At 39.2% G+C, this 22,278-nt stretch overlaps 1 long non-coding RNA gene across 1 annotated transcript in view; it reads left to right on the top strand.

Annotated features, from left to right (window-relative positions):
* Nucleotides 1–617: 617 nt before the first annotated feature.
* LOC147200624 (uncharacterized) overlaps nt 618–22,278 on the top strand; it is a 41,402-nt gene continuing 19,741 nt past the window's right edge. The window contains exon 1 of the long non-coding RNA XR_015101721.1: nt 618–742. This is a non-coding gene — a long non-coding RNA (uncharacterized LOC147200624). The remainder of the gene's footprint in view (nt 743–22,278) is intronic.

Genomic DNA, 22,278 nt, shown 5'->3' with positions numbered 1-22,278 from the left:
GCTGCTTGTTGCAGAAAAATACCAAACTTTGCAAACTGAACAGGATAGGTGGGGAAAAAACAGGGTTCATACGGGTCCATAAAGTTCATAAAAATCAATAAAAAAAAGAAGTTGTAAAATTATGTTCTTAATTGTCCATAATTTTCAGGGAAATCTTCTAAAAGCCATAAAAATCCATAAAAATTAACCTGCGGTGTTCATTTCATTTGTGTATGTCATTTTCCCCACCCTTCCAATTCATAGTTTTGTCCGAACATGCAGGACCTGGTACCCTGGTACCCGAAACAACAATAGATTGACGCCATCCTGGGGCAGTGAATGGATGGTTTGGTTGCCGGCTCGGCAAACAATTACCGTATTTTCTGGGAAAAACTATTCATCGAATTTATCGATCTCAACAAGTGACAGACAAATATGTCACGACGCCACTCGAGCGAAGCGCGCCTCAGCAGTCGATAGTCCGCTGCTCTCTGGTGTGTGTGCGTCAGCTAAGCTTAGTTGTTGTTTCGGCTAGGCTTGCTTTTTGTTGTCTTAGATAAAGCGTATTTGCTTTGTGACGTTGGTTGCTTGGTTGAAACCAAAAGACGTGCGCGTGCATACATGTTGGCGCGGACGCACACACAGCAGAGAGGCAGCGGACTTTCGACTGCTAAGGCGCGCCTCGCTTGAGTGGCGTCGCTACAAATATTCCAGGACAATGCTATTTTCAAGTGGCGTGGCTGGAGAAGCTTCAGTTCCGTGGGTAGGTTCCGTTTGGGTAGGAAAAATTGCTGGCGATTATACGTCAGCCTACTGCCGAGTGTGCAAGAAGGGCATCTCCGTGAGAGGTAAAACTTGTCATAGCCTCCTGGTCAAGTCAAATAAATTGAGGCACACAGCAAAACAGAAGAAAATTGATCGCCAAGAACTTGCCAAAGAGATTGAGGAGAAAACTAAGTCGCTGTCTGCTATTCCCAAATTGTCATATCACGTTCATATTTGTCATTATAAAACATATCTGATCATTGAAGGTGATACGAGGGAAAATAATAGGGTTGGACCATTTGGGATTTAGACTTCTGACATGCATTTCAGCTGTTCAGGTATACTGGATACTGCTAAGGTGGGCAATCAGTACTATTGTTAGTGAAACCAGATTTTTCTAAACCCTGTCCAGGTGACCCATATGACAATTAGCTCTGTTCTTAGTGTTGTGTTTATTCGAAAATAAATTGAAGTTTTATATTTTCTCAATTAGAATTTTTCTTTGTGTGTTTTGAGAATTAATCAAAACGTTTTTTTTCATTTTCCCACCTGTGATACAGGTAGCAAAGTGAAAATTTGACACACAGTATGTCACATAAAGGGTTAAGTGATTGCCCCTAAAAATAAAGATGTGCCCCTCCTTTGGCAGCAATGATTTGAACACCAGCTCAGTGATATGTGGCTTTCTGTTCAGCCCGTGTATTGTTGAGCATGCATTAAATCCACCGTGAATCCCCAGCTGAATGGAGAAAAAGTCCTTAAAAATGGCTAAATTGGTCCACAAAAGTCATTTAAAGGTCCATAAATAAAAAGCAAGTGGAAGAGTGGGAACCCTGAAAAAAGGGATGGACTGTTTTACAAGAAAGGTGAATGTTATAATTTACACAAGCTAGAAGCAAGTGCACACATTGTGAAGAGACGGGAACTTTAACAGGTACGATATTAGTTTATCTAAAATCATGCAGTTAGGACAGAGAAAGGACAAAACATTTGTGCTGCAGTCATGTCCTGACCCATCCCAATGTGTCCGCATTGAATCTGTTGTAATTACCAACTACAGTATCGATCATAGATTCTTATCTTATCTGAGTGGGCCATTTGATAATAGAGTTTATCAGTGAAAATGACTGGTTAGATATTTACCGAATGAAGGATAAGCAAGGGTATAACTAAAGATTTTTTTTTCCAAGATGGCGTCTTCAGTGGCGGCTGTCTGAAAGAGCTTAGCTTTTTTTGTTGTTGTTGTTGTTTTTGTCTTTTTGTTTCGTTCTATGGTGTTGTCTTTCGACTCTGTGTCTTACGTGTTGTGATATATTATTTTGTGATTATATGTTAACTGTTCTGTAAAGCGCTTTGTTACAGCTGAAGCGACTTTGAAAGCGCTATACAAATAAATATGTATTGTGTTGTATCATAAGATGTTGCGAATTCACAAGACCTGTGGTGAACCAAGCATTCTTTGATTTGCTGCAGCTTTTCATGTTCAGGGTCGTGGAACAAGTGGCACATCTTAGAAGTTCCAAGGATATTAACTAAAACATTGTTGTTGTCTTTTTTATAGGTTACATTTTGTATTGTTCCCTCGTGTGCTCTTGTTGTCGCCACCTGTTCTCGTCATCCGTGTCCCTTATTTTTAACCAATCAGCTCCCTCAACCCTGAGTGTCTTGTGCAGGTGTTTCTTGTTGTCTTGTCACTTAGTTTGTATTTAGTTCCCTGGGCCCTGGCAGTCTTTGTTGGGTCATTGTGAGTGTCTGTGTGCTCCTGTCATGTTTCTGAATACTGTTGTTTTCAGGACTTTGTTCGAGTACTTCAGTTAGCTATTTCCGGTGTACTCCTGTTTGTATTTCTCTTAAATACATTTTGTTCAGCCCACCCTACTCCTCCAACTACCAACAAGCAAAATCTGACAAAGATACAGCTACGAATATCTTTGGGGGGAATCCACCATAATATGAGTTGTTATGAGAGCAATACCAGAAAATGAAATAATTGAAATAGGAGACACAGTTATGGTAATCATGTCCCTACAATCCTTTGTATAAAGTAGGCCCACAGAAGGCTAACACAACGTTTTCCAGGAAGCTGTTCTTTGAGTTATAATAATAATAAATGCATACATACATAAAGAATCGAAAAGATGATCCCATCCCATGAAATATTGTACACAATTTTTTTCAGTTGTTAACTTAATCAGAAAAACTCAAATGTTGTAATTTCTATCACAACAAAGCACAATTCTAGTTCCAAAAGGCTTCGGGGTTTCGAAAAAAAAAACAAAAAAAACCTGTCTATTTCTCAACTCTTGAGTTTTAGTTGCTGAGTGATTTTGTTTTCCTTTAGTTGAATTGGTTTTAGCAATCACAATGTGAAAGAAATTACATTTAAGGCTTTGCGCATCATAGTTTGTGGTATATTTACAGTTTCAACTTGTAATATGTACAATTACGTCTACATTTTTTTTTTGGGGGGGGGGTCAGATTTACGGTAGTCCTGTAGTGCCGTTGTCCATAATATTTTCAATTTGATTAAGTTCAAGTCCATTAAATTACCAAAATATCACATGAATGAATGAACATTTAATATCTTCCAAGAAAGTGATAAAATTATCAGAACCGTTTTTTAATGCTTGTATAATTGATGACATATAATATCAAATTTTGATCATTCTTATCTCAAAATTCAATGTGTCTCTACATTGTCTCATACTCCTAACTTAACCAAAAAGCTCAATTTTTTTGGAGGTGCTTAGAAATTCCTCCTAATGCTGATTAATTGCATTATAATGTGAAGGAAATGGTCCCGTTATTTGCTCTTTAATACATGTCACATAGTAAGTTCTTCTAGCGCACACTGTCTTCACATTTGTCAATTTAATGCACTCCTAATTTAAATGACTATTATCGGAAGTGTAGTGTCTGTATTACAATGAAAACGGCAGTGCCATAAATCAAAGTCATTACTGCAAACCTCAAAATTCTCTGTAGGAGTGTTTCTGACCAATTAAACAACATTCGGTCTGATTTCGGGAGCACATACATTAACAATGAAATGTACTGTGACAAGCTTTTTGGTGAAGTTACACTATGTGCCAAGACTAATGGTGCTTTATTCTTGTGCTTCCTGCTGATCCTTAAATACACAGAAATAAGAGTAATGTGATAGCAATAATGGACATGTTTGTCTCTTGTGACAGAGACTCAGCGATGATTTTAAACATTTTGAATTTCTGAACAAAGCTACACATCAGGGATTCCATGATTGATGAATTTTGATGCACATCAACATTTTTAAACATGTGACATTTTGGTCATGGTGTTTCAAGCTACAAAAAAGGCAATAGAGTTCTATACAGAGGTGTGCAGGTGCACATACGCACTGGGAATTGGAAACTGCGCTCCAGTCAGTTGCATGGTGGCCATCGGGATTTTCGGAATCGTATATGTTGCTGTGGGGCACGGGGGTTGTGACAATTGTCAGGTTCATGTTTGGTTGAAATTACAGTAATCCCTCATTTACTGCGGTTAATGGGGACCAAAACCCCTCGTGATAAACGAAAATCCGTGAAGTAGCGTCCAATTAACATAAACAGGTAAAAATTATTTTATTTTTTTTAAGTCTGCAAACGGTCCGCGAGAAGCTGCAAAACAACAGCGAGTCACATAGAGCAACATATACAGCACTGTACTCCATGTACTGTATATGTAAAATAAATAAATAAACAAATATATACTGTATATATTTTTTTTTATGTTTGAAAAAATCTGCGATGCACTGGAAAAGAAACGTGAAGTAGCGAGGGATCACTGTATACTGAATAAAGTACTCTCAAAGCCTATGGCAACATTAAAACATCATTTCCTGAGTTGTGTTGCTTTTCTACCAATAACATGCTATTGCGCGTCACTTGCGGGTAAGACAATGTTTAAATAATCGTTTGTTTATTTTATTACACTCTTGTTTAGATGACCGCAATAACCACAGCCACGTTTAGATGATGTGTTTACATGCACTTCAATAGTTCGATTTTTTTCCAAATCCATGACGTAGGCCTTCCTCCGCTACTACCAAAAATTCGCTGTAACTCAAGAATTGCCTTATACAATACACCTTTGATTACGCTATGGTAATTAAACGGAATGTTACGAGACAAAGTTGTTTTATATGCTGACATTTTCGAGACACTCATAGGACCAGAGCGACATCTATAAGTAAAACTGTAATTTGGGAAAAAAAAATCTTAAAGCTGTGTAGATGTCCAGAATATTTTTATAATGCTCTATCAGTCCTTGTCTAAAAAGGTAGAATCCTGTATTGAAATTGTCATGGACCTGTGTTTTAAATATAGGTATCATGGTTCAAAACTATATTTTACTGTAGAATCCCTGGATATTTTGTCTTGTTTTTCTGAATACATGATCAATGCTTCAAGATGTTCAAGGAGGAATTTCAGAAGATTAACCATGTATATTTATTTGTTAATAGTAGTGGCATTTATTTATTTTTATTTCTTACAATACAATACATCCTGATTTATATAGCGCTTTCACAACAGCTGCAGCTGTAACAAAGCGCTTATCAAAACAGTTCACATAAAGTAAAATAAATACAACGCATAACATAAAACACGGACAGTCGTGCAATCCTAACCACTTTTCCTTCATACACTGTTGTTGTTTGGAATATTTGGTGCCTTTCTTAGTTCATTCATTCATCTTCCGAACCGCTTCATCCTCAATAGGGTCGCGGGTGCCTATCCCAGCTGTCTTCGGCCAGTAGGCGGGGGACACCCCGAATTGGTTGCCAGCCAATCGCAGGGCACACAGAGACAAACAACCATGCACGCCCGCACTCACACCTAGGGACAATTTAGAGTGTTCAATCAGCCTGCCATGCATGTTTTTGGAATGTGGGAGGAAACCGGAGCACCCGGAGAAAACCCACGCAGGCCCGGGGAGAACATGCAAACTCCACACAGGGAGACCGGAGCTGGAATCGAACCCGGTACCTCTGCACTGTGAAGTCGACATGCTAACCACTGGACTACCAGGCCGCCCGCCTTTCTTAGTGTTTTAGAAATTATAATTTAGCTCCTATTCTTGTGGAAGATTTTGAAACATTAATATTGAGAGTGTCAAATAAAGCAATTGTTCATTTCTGTCAGGGGTGGTGTAGGGTGTGTTGGGGTCACCCCAAAGCATTGATGCTTAGGGCACCATAATGGCTAACGCCGGCCCTGACTGTAGGCTACCTGTTCAGTACATCAACATTTGCAATTTGATGAAATGTGGGAGAAATCACATGCCTTTGTGAACAATTGCAAAATGATTTGGGGATTTGTCAATGTTATTTTGAGAATGTCATTTCCGTTTCAAGAAATGAGCCAAACCAATGGAGAAAGGCTGGAGCATCAACCTAAGATACTGCACGTTAGTGATGGGTCCAGCGACACCGATGCGTTGACGCATGCGCCGGGCTCACAGAGCAAACCACGTGTCGGTGCATGTGCTGCTTCATTACGTCACATGATATACACGTGAATTGCACCGGCACAGTTTAGACTGCATCGGCTGCTTGGCACAGTCCCGGCTGCGCCACTTAGTCCAGGGGGCGTCGACTCAGCAAAAGCCCGCACAGTGTATCTAAGGAAGTGCGTCTGGCGACACGATGCCGACTGCCGAAACAAGCCAGACCTCACCCTCGCTCGAATAAAAATATATGTTTGGGCAATACGGAAAACACACTGATTATCAGAAAAAATGTGTCCGTCTGACTTCAAGCGTCATGTCGCTGTCATATAATAGGCTATTATTATATGAGAAGTGCTTTATGAACGTTTGTACTGTACGTCATACTCCAGTTGATTAAGAGGTCCCGCCTATAAGGGGGAGTTCCACAAAGTGACTGCGAGTGAGCACACCGCATGTTTGATGACTCTGCCACGTTGTTTTTAAAAGTCACATAAAACGTAAACCTTGTCTGCTGACCATCATTACATCGGCTAGGCTAGCTTAGCTGTTGTCGTAGTTCAAAGCTTAATGTGTGCCGTGGGTTGGGTCAGCGCCGCGAATCGTGCTCGCGCTAACGCGCGCACAGCAGAGAGCAGCAGACTATCGACTGCTGAGACGCGCTTCACTCGAGTGACGTTGCTACAGTACGTGCATATTATGGAGCAGCTTCCGGACAAACACAAATTGTCCGCCGTGTAGAGCCATTTTGATCTCCTTTTGGAGAATAAGGTATTTATTAAAATCTCCTTGTCTCACAAAGTGCCTCTCGGATTTTTGACGTCTTATTCCATTGTGTGTGTGTGTTCTCCACAGCAGGGGAAATAACATGCAAGAAATGCAACAGACTGAAATTTAAAACACTGGAGCATCTTATTTTTCCAAATCAAAATTTGTGAAGACAAAGCCCACAAGCATCCTCATTCACATGATTTTCACATTATTGAAACACATTGAATGATACAATATGAATGCATGGATGTGAATGATATTGTCATCTTTATTGTCAAATATGCTTTATGTATGACATGCAGCATAGATGAAATTTATTCCTCTCAATCCTCAGTGCATTAAACACACACAGCTAAGAAAGGATAGCAGCTACACTGTATAAAAAAGACATGTAATCTGAACAGTATAGACAATATAAACAGCATAAACAACAACATAAACAATGGCGCTTGTGGCTATTGTGGGTAGAGTGAGGTAGTGCATTGTATACACTTTATCATCAAATCAGTTTGTTCAGTCTGTCAAGTGGGTTGGCTGCAGGGATTTTGAAGGTCCAGCAGGTGGCAGTGGTCAGCGACACAGTATCAGCACAGTGTGTCATTGTGTCGACACGCCTCATGAGGCCTCATGGAGTTCAAAGCAGAGATACGTATCTCGCAGTGCACGTATCTCTGCTGCTAAGCCTGTATAATCATTTTGGCACGGATATAAAACAACTACAAATGTGCTGCGTTATCTATTTGGAGGGGATTTATTGCATCTTACTTGTTCCTGAGGTAGCATTCTGTATCTGTGAAAGCTGATCTCTTATCAACTTTCTTAATTCTCTGGTCCCATTGACAAACAAGGAAAAGTACAATGTGACATTTGGGGTCATTTCCGAGTGACACTGGATAATAATGGCTTCTGTTTCGAACAATCTACATCGAATGAAATGCTTGGCAACCTTTGCCTTGAGCTCTGGATTTCTTCCGTTTATTCTCAGGTGATTTTTGCTATCTTGCAAAAAATGTATCTAGACTGCTAACATGGCTTATAAGATTTACTGACAAGCACAGTATATATATATATATATATTACGGTATCAGACACTACTTTTCCCCTTATTACTTGTGATTATTCAGAGAAACACAGTAACGACCTTGTACATTATGTATCAATTTTAAACCTTGATGATGATCCCCAAGACAAAATTAAGTGATTGCAATACATATTCATTTAATTAGAACAGTACGGGGGCGGCAGAGTTGTTGACTGGTTAGCACGTCCACCTCCCAGTGCAGCGGTGCAGGGTTCGATTCCGGCTCTGGCCTCCCTGTGTGGAGTTTGCATGTTCTCCCTGTGCCTGCATGGGTTTTCTCTGGGTACTGCGGTTTCCTCCCACATTCCAAAAACACAGTAAATTGCCAGTAAGTGTAAGTGGAATATTGAATGGTTGTTTCCAACCAGTTCACGGTGTACCTGCCTACTGCCTGAAGTCAGCTGGGATAGGCTCCAGCACGCCTGCGAGCCTTGTGTGGATAAAGCGGTTCAGATAATGAATGGACGGATAGAGTAGATCCAGAGGGGCCCTCTGAGGCTTTTTTGATATCCCAAATATCTATCAATTAAACATAGTATAATTCTTGCCTCAGTACTTTAACTGTGTCGTTCATCATCTCAGCGACATTCAAATATAAAGCATTGGCTTTATACTGTTTTGGGATACTGTACTGATAAGGCTGATGAAAATATATAGTTTTTTTTCATTCGGTTTCCTTTTTGTATGATGGTTACAGGTAGATGAAGGTTGCGGAGAAAAGGTTTCCCACTGAGATTCTATGAGCCCAAAACTTTTTTAAACATGGAGGTGGAGAAGAATATATTTGTGCAGAGCTTGGTGTTTAAGATTCAAGGAGAGGTGAGAGGGAAGACAGTACATGAGAAACTGGTATAAAGTGGCAGATTTATCTGGGAAAGAAAGACAGACAAGAAAGAAAAAAAAAGCAGAGATGAAAGATGATGTAGATGTAGAGTGAAGTCCTGAACACTTGATCTTTGTTGTCTTTAGAAAGGAGTAACTTCCACCCTGGAAACCCAACAGATAGCTAAACCCACCAATATGCGGCCGCTGTTGTTTTGTATCTTTGTTGCATGCTTTCAATCTCAGGAAAATTACGAATATCTGATGGGGCAATCAATGTGTTTTGAAATTATGGCACTTTCATTTCGACACTCATTGAACACTTTGGTACAACAGCGCATCAGGTCTCATTAGGGTTAACAAAGATGATCTTCGGCTGGCTATGTATGGATTATGCACCGATAGACCGGGTCATGTCCTGAGAAGAGACACTTTATCTCACTAAATGGGCCATTATGCTGTTTCAACTAACATTGTGCAGCACTGCATTATGTAATAAATGTTTCCCACTCACCATCTATTGCAGCCTTGTCATCCTAGAAGTGAGATTCCTCCCTTCTCAAGGTTTATTTTTTGAGTTTTTCAGGGGATGTCACCGACCTTTGTCTACTTTGGAACTGTGATGTCCTTGAGGGTCTTTTGTGATTCAGGACAATACAAATGAACTTGACTTACAAGTGGAATTGCACTCTTTAATTGGTGTCTCTTCATAGATGTCCCACAATGAGAGGTAAACTCTGGTACCATAATGCAATCACTTGCACGTGCTGCCTTCAGTGTCATTCAGAGATGACAAAGCCGAGCCGATAGTAGCCTTTGGCTCAAACAGAAATTTGCTGTGGAACAGTGCGGTATATCAAGAAAGCATCCGCATTGGCATCATTATGTCTGTTGTAACATATTTTCAGTCCCACAGGCATCGTTTTCGAAAAGTGAACCAATTTTTTTGTTTCCTCCAGTAAATGAAAGAGCATTGTCAAAAGCATTGAGCAAAGACTGTGCGATTAATTTGATTAATTTTGATGTTCAGGGCAATGAGAAATCATTCTTCATGCAATACTGCCCAATTATGAAGAGTTACAAAACTCATCTGATTAGGAACTTCACTGCAAAACCTCAGTTGATTGATAGTTTATCTATTTAAGACTGCCTTGTGTTTCTCTTAAAGTTCAGCCTTTCCCAACAGTCTGACTTCTGTGCTTCTAAGGCCTTGTTTAGACAGCCAGCCAAAATCTGATTTTTAGCATATGCATATTGAAACCGGATGGCTCCATTTTTTGCAAGATAGATTGAAGCCATATTCGGGTGGTAGTTTCATATTGCATTTGGACTGGATGCGTCTCTATCTGAAGATTTCCAAACAAGCCAATTGGTTTTGACTGTCTGTGACGTCACTTTAGGCAACGTAAGTCCCAATGCGCCAGAGCAGAGAAAGCCAATCGAAGTACGGACCAGGAAAAAATGGAGCACAATGAAGAAATTGATAACAACAGTCCCTGAGCAGAGGAGAGAAGCATGCCTTTTCGGTCTGTCAGGAGATAGCGCCATTGACTCAAAGCTCGAGGACATGTTTCTCTACATTTATGAAATTATTTTGTGTCTTGCCGCTGTCACTGTTATATGATGATGATAAACACTACACACGCCTCCAATCTGACGTTGTAGCTTAACTTTGAGCCAACGGACGTGTCGCAGAAAGACATAGTGTTTAGTTAGCAGTTGATTGTGAGCTGTCCTGATGCGTCGTAGCCCATGTCGTGTGACATACTCAACGATGCTGAATGTCTGGCACGTTAGAATTTTGGTTCAATTTTCTGCACAGTCTGACATGTCCTATGTCATCCTTTGACAGATTTTTCTACAGTGACCAATAGGAAGAGAGTGCCCTCCTACTTATGAGAGCTGGAATGTGGCGCACATAATGTACAGTATTTAAAAAGCGACTTAATCAAAAGGGAAAATATCGGACAGTATGAATAGCATTTCAACTTCCGCTATGTTTGCTAACTGCAAAGATACCAATTAATTTCCTCAAGATTGTTTTGGAGAATGACTGTCACCCTGTCCTCACCATCCAGGAAAGTGACGATACTCTCTTTTCTTTTCTGTAAATATGTGTGTGTGTGTGTATCTATATATATGTATTGCTTTTTTCTGAACATAGAAACAACGCACATGCACATAATGTTGTGGTGACTTTAACATTGACTTATTAAACCCAAATGGACACAAAAAAACAACCGACTTCATAAATACTATGTACAGCAACTGCTTTTTCCCAGTAATCCTGAAACCTAGCACAATAACAGTTGACACGGCCACATTAATAGATAACATATTTATAAATAAGATTGACCATAAAATGGAAAGTGGACTTCTCATTAATGACATAAGTGACCACCTACCTGTTTTTGCAGTTTTTCATAATTATTTTGATAGAAAAGCTAAGTCAACAACTCACATAACAGAAATAAGACTAAGAACCCAACGCTCCACCGACGCCTTTAAGCAAGACCTAGAAAAACAAAACTGGACCGAGGTCTACTCAAACGAAGACCCAAATACAGCGTTTGAAGTATTTCAGTCTACCATAATCTCTTTATATGATAAACATTTTCCATTAACTAAAGTCTCCAAAAAGTATAAAGACCCAAGTAAGCCATGGATAACGAAAGGCATAGAAAACGAACGCATGTAAAAAGAAAAACAATTTATATAAATTGTTTTTAAAATTGAGAACTGAAGAAGCAGAAAAAAATATAAGACCTATAAAAATAAACTAGTAAATATTATAAGAACCAGTAAAAGAGATCATTATCATGCACTATTAGAGCAGAATAAAAGTAACACACAAGAAATATGGAAGATAGTTAACCAAGTAATCAGAAATAGTCCTAAAAAAATGGACTATCCAGAGTATTTCATCAAAGGCAAAAATACTATTTTGGAAAAAACTGCAGAAATAGCAACTGAATTTAATGAGTATTTTGTCAACATCGGCAGTAACCTAGCAAAACAAATTCCTGATCCAACAAACTTGTTTGAAATAGATAGATATGTAGAAAAAAACTCCTCCACGATGTTCCTTACTGCTGTAAAACAAGAAGAAGTATCAAATATTATAAAAACTTTTAAAAATAAAAAGTCAACTGATTGCTTTAATATTGACATGACAATAATAAAGCAGATTATAGAATATGTAGTGCGACCTTTCACGCACATATGCAACCTGTCATTCAAAGCTGGTATCTTTCCATCAAAAATGAAAATTGCTAAAGTTATTCCAATCTATAAAAGTGGAGAAAGACATCGGTTTACAAATTATAGACCAATATCACTACTACCACAATTTTCAAAAATATTAGAAAAACTATTTTCTCGCAGACTTGATAGCTTTATACAAAAGCATGCGCTGTTAAGTGAGAATCAATATGGCTTCAGGGAAAAACGGACCACCTCAATGGCAGTTATGGAGTTTGTGGAAGCAATAGCCACTAATATAGACAACAAAGAATTTACTGTTGGGGTTTTCCTAGATCTAAAAAAAGCTTTTGACACAATAGATCACAGTATATTATTGAAAAAAATAGAAAGATATGGCATTAGAGGTGTAGCTTATAAATGGATAAAAAGTTATTTAGAAAACAGATATCAGTACGTGCAACTCAACAATAAAAAAACGAATCAACTAAAAATCACTCACGGAGTTCCTCAGGGGTCAGTGCTTGGTCCAAAACTATTCATCTTATATATAAATGATATCTGCAAGGTCTCAAAACAATTTAAATGTGTCCTATTTGCTGATGATACAACTTTCTACTGTTCTGGAATAAATCTGAAACAGCTCCTGACAACCGTAGAAAACGAATTAAACAAATTAAAAAACGGGTTCGACAGAAATAAATTGTCACTTAACCTGAAAAAATCGAAGTTAATTGTTTTTGGCACAAGACCAATCAAACACCAAGCTAAAATTATGGTAAACTCAATTGAGATAGAAAGAGCGTATGAAACCAAGTTTCTCGGATTAGTAATAGACTCAAAACTATGTTGGAAGCCACATATCGGTAACGTAAAAAGAAAAATAGCCAAAACCGTAGGGATCCTCTACAAAACCAAGGAAGTGCTAAATAAGAGATCTTTGTACACATTATACACTTCATTATTATTACCATATATGACCTACTGTGTGGAAATATGGGGAAATGCCTGCAAAACAAACACACTCCCTATTCTCAACCTACAAAAAAAAGCAATTCGAATTATTAATAGATCAAAATATACGGAACCCACAAATCCACTATTTATCAAATTAAATACGATGAAATTTTATGACCTGGTTGACTTTAAAATCGCCCAATTAATGTACAAAGCACACAATAACCTGCTCTGCCAAAACATTCAGAAGTTTTTCGAAATTCGAGAAAGCAGCTATGATTTAAGAGGTACCAATTTATTCAAAAAACTCAAAACAAGAACAAACATCAAGCAAAGAAGTGTATCTATCAAAGGTGTTAATCTGTGGAATAATCTCGAAACGGACCTGAAAATGAGTAAATCGCTTGCTGAGTTCAAAACCAAATTCAAAAAAATAGTACAAACAACCTACATCAATCAGAGTTAAAATGATAAATTCAAAACATTAAATATAATGATAAATCAGAACTAAGTTGATAAATAGAGAAAGGTATATAAATATCCATTATGAATACAAGAGAAAATTGACACAAGAGTGTCAGGGTGTGGAAGTATATAATCCCGATACAAACCAAAAGTTGTAAAAATATCACGGTTAAGGGTAAAGTATGAGCCTTAATGGAGACTTCTTTCTTCTTACTTTTTTCTTTTCTGATTGATATAAAAATGATTTATTAGATACAATCACATAACGGGGTAGGACTAGATAAGTTTTTTACTTCTTCCTACTCCCTTGAACATAATAACTGTGTTGAATGAAGATTGATTTCTTTCTTTTTACTTTTTTTATCTACCTTATTTTCTGTCAAATTATTAGTGTATGTATGTTTTATGTTCAATAAACAAACAAACAAACAAATGTCACGTTGCAAGGTGGTGGTGGACCCCAAAAAGCAGGCAGGAGGGAGGAGCAGGGTGAACTTGAAGAAGTGTATTGATAAAACACAGAAAAAACTAAATCCAAAAACAACCATAGTCCAAAGTAACAAACAAAAATAGCAACTGAAGCTAAAACAGAACCGTGACCAAAACAAACCTGTCAGCAGCAAAGGAACAGCAAACAAACAAACATGACAGGAGCAAAGAGCAACAATGACCCGACACCGAGTGTTTGGGCTGGGAGTCCTTTTAAAGCCCTAATTACATATGACCAACAGGTGTGCAGCTGCCGGGGGAGCCCTACAGTGCCACCTGTTGGTCCCTAAACCGAATCATGACACATAATGCCTCCGTCGACATATCTTTGACAGCTGCTTGTCCGTCTCCCCAACGCACTTGTGCCAATGAGCTGAATATTGACGGAAGCACAAAATGACTTTGCCGGGTCTGATCGGGGATGGATTTGTGTTACATCTCACCCGGTCCAAGACACAGAACAGTATTTATCTGATAGTAGTAAATGAAAAAATGTGCAGTTTTACAAGGCCGTCAGATGGGTCAATAATATGTCCCAAAGGGCCAAATCCGGTTTGGTTACTTACTACAGTCAGCCCTAAAAATTAGATTCGTGCAGGAATCTGATTTGTATCAGATATGCCTGCAGTCTGAATGCAGCCTAAAAGCACATAGAACCCAGTGGATACATGTAATTTATAAAACAAATCTGTTGGTGATCGAGCAGAGGCATAAGGTCTATCATCTGGTCTGACCTTGGTCACGTCAAGAGAGAGAAAAGATGAGAGCATGGAAAAACGAACAAGTAGATGCCGTCCAACAATATGCCTTGACACATCAAGTAACTTTTGTAAAGATTTAAATATACTTTTCTACATTCCTACATTCTTACTGGGGAAAAAAAAGAAAAACTTATAAAAACTAAAATAATTGAAGGGACCCACAAGTTCTCTGGTCAGATTCAAGGATAAGCCTTTCAAGAGCTAACTGTTGTTAAATTACAAAGCCCTGTATTCAGCATGCAAAAAAAGAAAACTTTCATCTAAAAATAAATCTATATAAAATCAAAAAAAGTAATTGGTGGTGCGGTGGGCGACTGGTTAGCACATGCGCTTCAGAACTCTGGTGTGGAGTTTGCCTGCTCTCCCTATGCCTGCGTGGGTTTTACTCTGGTTTCCTCCCACATTCCAAAAACATGCATGGTAGGGAGTGAAATTGTCCCTAGGTGTGAATGTGAGTGTGGATGTTCATCTATATGTGTCCTGCGATTGGCTTGGAACCAGTTCAGGGTGTACCCCGCCTACTGCCTGAATATGGCTGAAGATAGGCTCCAGCACACCCCCAACCCTCGTGAGGATAATTGATAATAGATGGATGGATGAAAGTAATTGCAGTAAGAGTTTTTTTATAATACTTCCTCAATGACCATCCGAGTTTATAGCAACACGGTGGCATGCAAAGCACACTGGATGATCTGGGTGAATGGCCAATTATGATGCCCCCGAAAATTAATTTGTTGACCGGGTTGGGGTTGTGGACGGATGTTGTTCTAACATTATAGCACCTTGATTCAAAATACATCACCCTTCAACATGCGCATTCATCCACAATTGGCAATAGGCATCCCCCTCCCCCATCGCATTTTCATCAATGATGGGGAGGACTGTGGACACCCCCTGAAAGGTGGATGCCCCGGCCCCCAACTCATTAGCCATACCTACCATACATACCTAGTCAGGACTTCCAAATGTATACTGTAGGTAAGTGGGAAGTATAATATTATTGAGAGTGATGCATAATGATATAGTGATGACTACAAGGCACCCACTATGCACAGTATATGGAACAGTAGATCGGCGAACAGTATTATCAGGCCAAATCATCTTGGCCTGCTTCCCTCCAAAGTGAAGTAAATAAGATTATTGTTCACATTTAGTACCACTGTCATTTTTGCTAGTAATATTTTTGAGAGAGTTAGTTTCTTGAGATGTCGGAAACATTTATAAATTTAGTGAAAATGTCACTTGAAAAACGTCATTTGAAAACACTGTAGACACTCATGGTCACATGTGTGCAGATAAGATAGAAGCACAACTTTCAAAATTAAAAAAAAACTTTTAATTTGACTTCACATGGTCAGTGTGAGGGACGGTCGGAAACTGTGCGCCTGGATGTGGTCTCCGAGACGGCGCTTTTCCCGGGTCGACACTGGTTCATTTTAATCGAACTTGAAATCTGAACGCCCACGATGTTAGTGAGCATGGAATAATCACAAGTCCCCTTGGTTGTCTGTTGTTTCTATTTATTATTTATTTTAATTTAACATATTTATATATTTATGTCTTATGGAATTTTAATGTAAATTTTTGCTGTGTGTGTTCAATGCACTGCATGTTTGCACTGTGGTTGAGAGAGGAAAGTAATTTCATCGATGCTGTATTTTACACATAGAGCATATTTGACAATAAAAGCTGACTTGATTTGAGGATAAGCGGTTCAGAGAATGGATGGATAGATGGATGTATACACAGTACACCAAATTTGGTTGTACAAGTTTGCTGTCATCAACTGCATCCAACCTCAATATCCTTGCCTACTTTTGTGAGGCACAATTTATATTTTTACTGCATCAATAACGATAATGTGTTCAAGATGCACTTTTAATTTGCACTCATCCTTTTGCTGATGTCTTATAACCTGCTAGATCGTTAGGATAATTTCAAAGTATTGCAGACATTAGCAAACAGCAATTTTGCTCAGTTCTTAATGGCTTTAGTTGCTGACTAGACAGACAGCAAAATATATTTTTGTTTACATTCTTGTGACCAATAAGAGCGGAGAGCCCTGTCACATGGTTTGTTATAACATGAGACTTGGAATTTTCACTTTGTGGACACAAACTAAGCTGGGGAGCATGGTCCTTGTTAAAACTCATCAACTGATTCGAGGGGTGGGTAGGGGCTTGGGGTGTCGTGAGTGGTCACACATCGGAGGTGGAAGGCGGTCTTCAAGTGCCCGCTCCACAGTGGGCAACTTTACGGAAACCGCAAGTGGAGATCTTGTTGGAGTTCCAATATCCCCTGCATCTACAAGCCATGTCAACCATGCAGCTTTCTCTGCAATGAATTTAAAGGCAATGAAGGGAGCCGCTTCGATTGGCTGGCAGTCACCTGTGTTTGTACCCAGAACGGCGCACAATGCCCTCTTCTAGCTGGTCAAGCAAAATCCTATGGTTTGTGCTCGATTTGCGCTGGGCATGAAAATAGCGCCCAAAGTGTGAGAAGAAACAACTCGATCTTTAATTATGCCCGCAGTTTTCAGATGTCAGGGAAAGCCTTTGAAAAATGTGTTTTGGGGTAACTATGGGTCCATATGCTATTACCAGCTGTCTAGAAAATGATTATCCTGTCAGTTCATATTTGAGGTTTTACTTTTTGTTCATAGTTTCCGCCATCTGTTCACACTCATACATGGTGTTTCTTGCACTCCAGTGGGAAGTGTTCCAGAAATTCCATCTTACAACATGTCCCCCACACTAAAGAAGCAATTGTTGCTCTCTTTACTATCAGACGATGTTTAATGAAAAGTGTTTTTTGGAGCATGAGGAAGTGGTGTGTCTGTGGCATGGTGCATTAGTTTGAATAGAGGTGCACTAATTTAGTTGCTATTCATTCTATTTAAGGATTGCCATCTTGCCACCTCTCTTCAGCAACCACGCATCCAATCATTGTTTGGACGGTCAGTGCATGATTATTCAAGCTGCATACTTGCGGTTCGGCACCTGTGTATTCGCGGATTCAAATTTGGTTTTCCAGTATTTTTTTTCTTTTTCAGTTTATTTCAGGATATTTTTTCCCCATTTCCTCTCAATTTTCATGGGAAAATGTTTCCGTGAATGAAGGCTTATTACCATATTTTAAAATTCTATTTTAATGTTTTTTTGGGGGGGGGGGGGTTCAAGGGGCCACTCAGAGTATGGTTGGGGGGTGCCTATTGGGATCCTAAGCAGTCGTACAGGTGTTCGCCAATGTCAGGTCGTGCCTATATACAGTAGTAGTAGCTGTGTTAAGGTAGCAGTCATTGTAACATTTACTTCCAAAGATGCGTGAAACAAATGAGTGAATTTGACTCTGAATCAAACAATAAACGACAGTGGAATTGTGCAGAGATCTGCTTTTATATGCAGGACGATTAAACCTCAATAGGTGATGTGTTTGTCTTGAGGAGAAGTATTTGGAAAAGATAGTTAACCTGAAAAAGACCCAGCGGGATTTTCATTACTTTTAATTTTGAAAATCAAAGTAAAATCATCATTACAAGAAGCTCAGAGAGAAAGAGACAAATATGAGGGACCGAAAGGGGCAAAAGTGTCTTTAAAAACTCAATTGAACATTGGATTTTCATTCCAAAGCGCATTGCCTTTACCATCCACTAAGCCAGTGTTCGAACTGTGCTTCAACATTTGCTTTTATGTCCTCACAAGCCTCACAACTATCCCCTCTTGTTTGTCCTCCTGGCAGAGGTCGTAAATGACAATAACTTCAGGAACACTTTTGTGTCTTGTTGATTACATATGCACAAATGCCAGTGTTTCTCTGTCAACTATTGCTGGAAACGTATTCTGAGTGGATTTAAATGTTCCAACAGAGAAAAGCACAGTGGAATATTTTAAAAGGAGGGCACTGTTGATGCAGTCATTTTATAGCAGCATACTAATTATGACTTAAAGTAATTGGTAGACAATTTGCGAGAACAGATTAAAAAAAATGACCACAGGGTGAAGGGTTAATTGTGGTCATTCATGCCCGAACATGTACGCGGGCATTTAGTTTGGAGAGGTATTATTTTGAATAGAAAATATTGAAAATATTAAATGTATTCACATAGATCAGTGGGTCCTTTCAGAAACCATTAAAGATTAATGTGATAGAAGGCAAACTGCATTGCAGTACTTCTGGTGCAATACTTCTTAGATCGGGGATGTCCATATCTTTTATCTTAATGCTTAGTTTTAGAGGCTATTAGGGAGTTAATTTAACACTAATATTCTGGTTTCTCTTTGATTCGCTGGCATCCAGTCCACAGCCACCTCTTGCCTGAAGTCAGATGGGATAGGCTCCACCACACCTGTGTCCCTCATGAGGATAAGCAATATAGTAGATATCCTTGTGGTTGTAATTACCAGTGGTAGCGGCACGGTGCATTGATGGCTGACGTTCAACGCTAGGTATGCAGTTTGCATGATCTGCCCATGCTTGTGTGGCATTTTACTTTATATGGTTGTAAAAGGTCGTCGACCTCACAGTGCAGAGGTCATGGGTTCGATCCCGGCTCCAGCCTTGGTGTGTGGAGTTTGCATGTTCTCCCCGGGCCTGCGGGGGTTTTCTCCGGGTCTTCCGGTTTCCTCCCACATTACAAAAATTGACATTACGGCAGGTTGATTGAACACTCCAAATGGTCCCTAGGTATGAGTGCGAGCGCAGATTGTTGTTTGTCTCTGTGTGCCCTGTGATTGGCTGGCAACCGGTTCAGGGTTCGGCCTACTGCCCGAAGACAGCTGGGATAGGCTCCAGCACCCTTCGCGACCCTTGTGAGGATAAAGTGGATCGAAAAATGGATGGATGGATGGATGGAAGTCTAAGGTCGTTGATGAAATATAATTCATTCATAGCATTCATTATTCCTATTAATTATTTATTACATATACACTTAGTTAATGAACTCACCCAATGTAGTATTTGTGTTGTCTGCGGTTCTGGTGACATGAAATGGTGGGAAAAATAAAAAACATAACAAATCTGGACTTTAGCTTGATGTCTGTGCTTGTTGTGTACAAGTTAAAATTATTGAACGATTGTCTTTTCTGACTGCAGCTAATTCCTAATACTAATAAGAAAGGATATATTATCTTAATCTCCCCCCCCCCCCCCCGAAAATTGTGAATAAACTCAGATTGAAATGAAGCGCCATCGAAATGAGTCCCTTATTCCCAAACGTGTTGCCCTGGCATATGGTAATCAACATTCCTTGTCTCATTGACACAGATCTTAATCTCTGCATCAATCTTTCTTTTTGAAAATATTCACCCTTCTGCATCCATTCAAAGAGGGAGAGGAAAAATATGCATATAGTCAGAATGCGAAAATTGCACCAGACAGCCCCCCCCCCCCCAAAAAAAAACCCTTTCAAAAATTCAGAGATGACCTTGTCACCCTGGCTATACATTTTACTCTAATTGCTTGTGTTCCAAAGCCTCGGCAAGTGTTTTGGAGAAAGACGATCTCAAACGGTTTGTTTATGAGAGCAGTTTTTGCGGGTGAACATTCTCAGCTGAATACGTTGAACATGCCCAGTCATGACATCCATAGCTGCCATATTCACAAAGCTGCGGTCAATTAACCACCTGTCACATTACTCAGCCACTATCCACCTGATACACAGACTTGAACTAACCGTCAGTATTATTCAGCCTAATGGACTCTTTGCACATTGATGAAATCTAGCACGTTTTTGGAGAGAAAATTTGAGTTATTCTTCCTGTATTTACAGGACTTGTCCAAACTTTACCTTTGAAAGTTCTCCTCCAAAGCACTGTGTGGGGGAGGTTATCAATATGCTCATAAACAATCAACATGCTCAAAACCAATCCTGGTTACTCATAGAATATGCATGTGGTAATGTAGTAATATGAGTATGAACATTTCCACTTATTTCAAACAGCATCCACAACGGTTTTTGCAATTCTGCGAAGAACCAAAGCACTCGCCCACAAGTATACGGTAGTATCAACACAGTCACTATTTATGTTTTGCTTCAGAGCACATGCGGATAACATTTATTATTTAGATCAAAGTTGAATATCATTGATTTTGTATCCACTGTAGTTGCACACCTTGAAAAACTTGTTTTTATTTTGACCATGAATTTTTGGCCTTTATTAATAATTTCATTAAAAAATGTTCACTGTTGAATAGGAATCATTAAGGCCTCCACGATCATTGCCCAGCCACCTGAGCACAGTAAGAGTGATAATTTCATGCATATTTCATGGTAGCAGTGTTCACTGTCCAAATTCCTGCGGGGGGGATTTCTGGAGAAAAAAAAATTCAGAACTGGTTCAATATGAACGGTTCATTGCCAATTTAATCAGACTCCATAGGAAAATAGCATTCAGAAGAGTACGTCTGCAGAAGGTCAAATCACCTCCTTCAAAGGAACACTTAATAGGTCTCTTAAAAAAAACACAGCTGACATTCCTCTTTCAAAATACAACATGGGCCAACAATTTAAAGGACATTTCATCTTCTTTTTGCCACTGTTGCCTGCTACTGTGGTGTGTTCCAATACAAGAATGGCTTTGTGCTACCATGATGACCAATGTTGGGGCTGTTTTGAGACTTCAGTCTGAATTTTACTTTTAAGTAGGCGAGTGTCAAGCACACCAGAGCTCCTATAAAACCGGTTAAAGTATTGATTGTTTTTGTCAGTTGTGAACATGGCACTTCTCCCTGAGCCATGGTGTAGGCTTTTGTGTGTCCAACAAATGAGACTTGGAGATCAGTTGTCAGGGGCTTTATGCCTGCTGGGTCACTCATGTCCTGGGTTAGGAGGCTTACTTTTAAAATGTATTCCAGTACAGGTACGAGTTGCCTGTTGACAAATGCCGTGAGTAATGTAATACGAGTATGAAAATCTTAGTTATGTACCGTAAATTTAATATTTTAAATTACAGAGGTTCAGGGTTTGATTCCGGCTCCGGCCTTCCTGTGTGGAGTTTGCCTGTGAAGGTTTTCTCCGGTTAATCCAGTCCCAAATCCTCCCAAATTCCGAAAACATGCATGGCAGGTTAATTGAACACTTGTGAGGATAAGCGGATCAAAAAAATGGATATATAAGATAAGATAAGAAAACCTTTATTAGTCTCGCAATGGAGAAATTCCAGATTCACAGCTGCAAAGTTATGAAAGGAAGGAGTAGAACAACAAAATATAGGAGCTGCTGGAATATATATACTGTATATATGAGAGTTGTCAGTTGAGCGCGTTATTGTTGGCATTAATTTAAATGAATTCTAACGTGTTTACATTTTTTCTCACGAGATTAACGTGGTATACCTCACAGCGGATTTTACGTTGCTCTATAAATAAACCGGAAACAAAACAACAAGCGCGTGCTGCAGAAGCCCACGCCCATGTCTGTTTTGCCAGCGCGAGTCACCAAAAACGGATACTTAAAGTGTTTATGAATGGAAATTTGACTTTTAAAAAGTTGCCAGATAGTTCCATTGACAAGACCAAAGTTAC

Source organism: Hippocampus guttulatus, chromosome 9 (genome assembly GCF_054856545.1).
Source record: "Hippocampus guttulatus isolate MCC_2025c chromosome 9, RoL_Hgut_1.0, whole genome shotgun sequence".
Classification (NCBI taxonomy): domain Eukaryota; kingdom Metazoa; phylum Chordata; class Actinopteri; order Syngnathiformes; family Syngnathidae; genus Hippocampus; species Hippocampus guttulatus.
The sequence above is the reverse complement of the archived record's forward strand: the minus strand, read 5'-3'. Positions and strand labels throughout refer to the sequence as shown.